This window comes from Bos taurus, chromosome 26 (genome assembly GCF_002263795.3).
Source record: "Bos taurus isolate L1 Dominette 01449 registration number 42190680 breed Hereford chromosome 26, ARS-UCD2.0, whole genome shotgun sequence".
In the NCBI taxonomy this organism is placed as follows: domain Eukaryota; kingdom Metazoa; phylum Chordata; class Mammalia; order Artiodactyla; family Bovidae; genus Bos; species Bos taurus.
The window spans coordinates 47,382,023-47,387,804 of NC_037353.1; positions in this window are offsets into that span (position 1 = coordinate 47,382,023).

Below are 5,782 nucleotides of genomic sequence, written 5' to 3' on the forward strand. Positions count from 1 at the left end.
GTGCTGTGCTCACGGTCATGGTGATTTCAGTTCTTGGACGGAAAAGACCCCTGGGAAGGCAGGTCCTGTCCAGTCCTGCCCTGAGTGCGTCTGTCTCATGAGGTGGTTCTCAGAGGCTCCCAGGAGCCTGTGGTTTCCTGTTTAAAAATTGAATGAGGTTTGTTACAAACTTGGCAGCCCTGGAGTGAGACCCCCAGCTCTCTGTTGGCCAAAGATGTGGGCAGGAGGGTGGGCACTTGCTCAGGCCAATCAGGGGCACCTCCTGGGGTGGCCAGGGGACGGAGAGAGGGTCTTCTTGACTCCCTGAGGTCCTGCCACGCTCAGGCCTAGCCTTGAACTCTGCACAGCTTCTTTAAATCCAGCTCCCAGAGCTTTACCTTTTCAGAGACCAGCTCTGTGTTGATCAAGCGGAGCTGAATTTGCTCCCGAATCACTGACCTGAGTTCCTAACCCGAGGTTAGGCAGGCAGAGGGCTCTCTGGTGTCCTTGGCTGCAATGCATCAGGTTGACGGTGGTTTTTAAGGAAGTGAGTGGGCTGTGGTTGAGGAGGCATCTCTGGCCGGCTGGGTCAGGATCCCTTCCTCAGCCGTGGTCCGGGGGGGCCACTCCTTGGACGCAGCCCGTCTCCCAGGAAGTGATTCCTGGCCCTGGGGAATCGAAGCATCAGGATTCCCGAACATTCGGGGGTCTTACCGCCCTGGGCTGGGGAGCATGAATCCAGCTGGGTTGGTCTCAGCCTTGAATTCTTTCTGATCTCGTAACCCCGTGCAGCTGGCTTCCGGGTCGTCGCGCAGATTAGAGGGGCCCCTGCAGTAAGTGTGTCCAGCCTTGAGGCTGACGGAACATCAAGGCCCCTCTGACCCCTGTGCACGTGGCCCCAGCCCGCCACCACCCCCAGGGGGCCAGCAGGAGCCCCCCCCGATCCTGCGCTGCCCCTTACCTGGACCTCCCCCTCACTTGCACGGTTTACCAGCTCCTCTCACAGTGCTGTAGACGTCGGGTCTTCCTCCGAGGCCATCTGGGACCTCCTGCCTGGAGACCGTGGAAGTACAGGGAGGATGAGAGGCCTGCCCGAGGTCGCCTAGCTGGGAAGGTCACCCCGCCTCCCGTGTTGGCAGGGGGCAGGGCCTGACTTGGGGCGCAAAGGCGCTGCTTCTCCCTACCTCCCTCTGACTCGGACCTCAGGGCAGACCACCGGCCACGTGGGAGGCAGGGAGGGCCTTGGGGTCCTCATTCCACTTCCTGCTTCTGACATCACGACGTTTGCCCCAGTGTCCGGGAACATACAGCTTGCCTGTAGAAGCAGCTCAGATCCATTCATCGGAGGATGATTCCCTGAGCCGTAAAGAAAGAAAACCATTTTCCTTGAGGATGATGGGTGTGCTGCCTCCCTGAGGAAGAGGAGGGCTGACCTTTCTAGGTAGACAAAACAGAATGCCAGTCAAACACGACACGTCTGTGGCAGTATATTGTTGCCGATGCGAGGCTGCATATTTGTGTCATAATGCCGTTTTTGTTTGCACATGAATGCTGCAGTGTTCCTAACGTGTGGAGGAGGGATTCATCACAAGTTCACAGGACTTCTTATGTGGCGGGCCGGGGGGGATATCGGGGCTTGTCCTCAGCGACAACGCACGTCGAGCCTGGAGACGTTTTTGTTAGAAGCTCAGCGATGGATGAATTTCCCCAAAGCTCACCTTCCATCATGAGCTCGCTGTTGGATGAAGACACTGAGCTTTTTCTCTTTAAGACAACGCAGTGAATATGGGAGATCTTCCCTTTCCCCGTGTTGTTTTAAGCCAGCCTCTTCTCTGTGCATTGTCCACAAATTCTTAATAATATAGTTAGATGGTTCAGATCAGCCAGTTAAATAGGGGGGAAATCATGAAGTGTTTGAGGGGTCTGGGGAAAAATAACTGGTTGATTTGTAGACCTTTCGGTTGGCTGGTTTACAGATTTTCAAAGTCTTTCTTGGAAATACCTGACAAACTTCTCTGCTCTGGGTACCACGTTCCTGAAAAATGATCGTACCATTTCCAAAAAGGTGTCCTCTCTCTCTTTTGATGTGGGTGTCTGCTTTCAGTCTCTTGGGGACATTGTGTCTCCGGGATTTGCACTCACATCACTCCCTGGCGACTCTGAGACAAGCACCCCACCTCCAGGAGTGGCGAACGTCTATACGGGCGCCCAAGTCCAAGGTCACCTTGATTTCTTCCTCCCTTGCTTTCCTCTTCACATACATTCCCCAAGGCTGGTGGGCTCTGCCCCCTGGGTCTTTAAGTAGTCACCTCCCCGCAGCTCCGTCCCCAATGCCACTGACGTCAGGAGTGCCCCTCCACCCCTCACCTGGACCATCAGGGACCCACCGTCCATGCTCAGCTCAACCCCACAGCCACCACAGTGACCTTGGAGGAGAGCAGAAAGGGACACCAGGCTGGCAAGACTTCTGCAGTCCACCCGTGGCTTCAGCCCAAATCCAAACCAATGCCTCTGTGGCTTCCCGGACCCCGTCTGCCTCACCTTCCAGATCCTCCTCAGTGACTCGGGTGTCTACAGAGTTCAGTCCGGGGTCCTGTGTGGAGTTCATCTCTCAGTTATCAGCCCAGCACAGTAGGGATGTGTATCCTTATTTTGCAGGGGAGGAAACTAAGGCTCAAAAAGGGGAAGCGACTTGTTCCGAGGTCAAAGCCAGGATTCCAATTATTTGCTACTCTTAGAATGCTCCGCGAGCTGCCCAGCTTCCTAGCCTCTGTTTGTGCCATCTGCCTGGGAATCTCATCCTCAGAGAAAGATACCTGACTTCAGCCCACGTGGCCTAGGACTGCTACTGTCATCTCTCATAAGCCCCTGGACCCACCAGAGCAGACCCTGCTCGCCCCAGTGCTTCAGTGACCTGTTGATCAGCCTGTCTCTGGACTCCTTTAGAGTAAACACCTGGAGCTTCCATCCACGTACTTTTAAAAAAATCTCTAAATCCTCCGTGCTTGGCATGACCCTAGCATATATGTAAACACTTAATGAACAGTCACATCTGATTTAAAGCACTTACTCATTCTTCCAACCAGTATTTTCTGGATTTCTGGTATGTGCACAGAGCTGTGTATGTAACAGAGAAGTTCGAGTTAGAGATAAAGGTTGTCTGTTCAGAAAGCAGCGAACTCACCACAGACTGTGCCCACATCACAGGGCAGCCGAGACGGCAGCCAAGGTGGCCGTATCTCCATCCACTGTCTCGTACATCACGCTGATGTAAAGATGGGGCTGGAGAAAGAAGACGCAGACAGAGGGTGAAGCAGAGAACAGCTGCGTGTCCCTGGGGCAGGAGGAAGAAGACCAAGGTAGCCTGTTGGCTTCGATGAGAGGGCTTCGATGAGAGGGCAGGGCTTGAGCACCCCCTGACAAGTCTGGGGGAGATGGGAGCTTTCTGGGTCAGGGAGGAACGTGAGGAAAGGGATGGTGTGGGGAGACCTTGGTGTGTCTGGAGGGCAGTAAAACAGTTTCTCTGGGGAAGAGCCCTCTAGAAATTTCTACCCTGGACAATGTTGAGAGAAGCACGTTGGGGTTTTGGAGGGGGATGCCGAAAGGGGAGCTTGGCATTAGAAGTAGGAGGCCTTAGAAGTAGGATGTAGACCCCCAAGTTGCAGAGTGTCCGGGTACCACTTCTGTGGCCTCTCCACGTCCTGAGATTCTTCCCCGGGAAATTCAGGCTCTGGGAAGTAATCCAGGGCGGGTGTTTCCCAACACATTTGGCTCTTCTTACTGATGCCAATCTGATGGGCAGAAGTCTGTTGCCTTTATCATTAGCAATACTTATTACTATGTAATAATAAAATCGCATCTCTTTTTTTGTTATAAACCACCATATTTATTGGGATCTATTTTCAGAGTCCATTATGTTCCGTTGATGTATTTCTTTCCTTTTTCTAAAACAAAAAAACTTTTTCGTTTGTATTGGGATATAGCCAGTTAATAATGATGTGATGGTTTCAGGTGAACAGTGAAGGGACTGAGCCACACACACACCTGGATCCCTTCTCCCCCAAACACATCCCTTAATACGAACCAGGTGGCACATTTTCCTAGTCCCTTTGCCAACTGTATATCATTGCTAGTAACTGACATTTTAAATAACAGCAACATTGATATTTTTAAATTAAGAAGCACATGATAAGTTTCCTTTCATCCTGGGACCACAGGAAGAATGATCCTCCTGAACAGTGAGTTAATGTGGTGGCCCACCCCTTGGAGAACAGGGCTTTGCCGCGGGCGTCTGCACCTCGCTGCCGTTTATGGTGGAGGGGAGGGTGATCACATACAGTCAGTGCCCTGCTCACAGGCTTCGAGCCACCTGGTTAGAAGTGAGGGCGTTTCAAACTGACTCTCCAAGAAATAACACCTCCAAACAGAAATCCTTTTCTCTGAGCTTCGCTGAACGTTCATTAGACCAAGAAAAACATCTCTTTGATCATGGCCTAGACAGACGTGGAAGAGTGGAAACCAGAAGCTGTTTGTACTTCTGAAAGTGGAGTCTTGGGCTTACCAATTTGCATAGTTTCCTCATCCAAAGAGGGGACCCCCAACTGTGGGGTAATTAGAGATATGTGCGTTTGGGGGGCAGGGGATTGTGCCTCAGAAAACACTCTTGGAAAGCAGGCATGGATCTTCTTCCGAGCAGCTGCCCATGGATAATTGTTAAAAGTTGCCAAATATTTAGAAGGCCAGCTTGTCCGTCATAGAGTGACAGAACAGGAGCTTGAGAAAATGGATTTTTTTCCAGCCTTGGCAACGTTGGTTTAGGGACCCTCCTCCCGCTTCTGCAGGGTGGGCAGAAGAAGAGTCTACCAAACTGCTCATTGTTCAGGGAGGTTACGTCCCCTGTTCAGCAGCAACTTCCAGCCTTCCTTTCGTGCGTTAGAAAATACAGAAACTCACAGCTTTGCTGATGCCGGGAAGGTAAACAAGGAAGCTGCGAGACTAGGCAGAGTTATGAGGTCAGCCAGGATCTGCAGCGGATGATTCAGAGGCGTCTCTTTACTCTCCTGTCCTTCGGATCAGCACCAGGAAGCAGGGTGAGCTCTGCCCAGGACATGAGGCTAAAGCAGCGATGGGTCATTTGGGGGGTTTCCTCCATTTCCACTGCCTTTGGTGGATGCCATGGGCTCTCAGTTGCTTTCCCAGGTGTAGGGATCTTCCTGGGGGACCCCATCCACATTAACGGTCCTGGTCGTGGTGCTGGAGCATCACCGTGACTGAGGGTAAATGACACTTCCAAGGGCTGTGACCAACACTTCGGGACCAGGTGATGTTCTGGGGGACACAGAGCCCAAGAGAACACGGCCAGGATGGAGGCGCTTCACTGTAGGGTCTGATCATTCCTGGAAGGTGACCCCAAGGCCAGAGTTTATGGTATCTAATCGCCTGTGTTAGATTTTTATTTGTGTGCCCTTGTTTTATAACATTTTAACCCATCACTAAAAGTTCACATTTTAGATACACTGTACATGTAGAAATATATATATATACATATTTAAAAATAAAATGCAAATGTGCATCCAAAATTTTTAAAAATTCCACTGCCAATTTAAAAGAAAAACTTGTCAATACTGCTGATTTAAAAGGAAAACTTGTCAATACACCCTTGGCAACATACAGTCTAACCACTGGAATGTATACGATGCTTCAGGCCCAGGGAAAGGATCTTTCACTTCTGTCTGAGCTTGGAAAGGCTGCCCAGCTCAGAGCTTGACAAGTCAGAATAATCTTCATGTTTGCCTTAAATGGA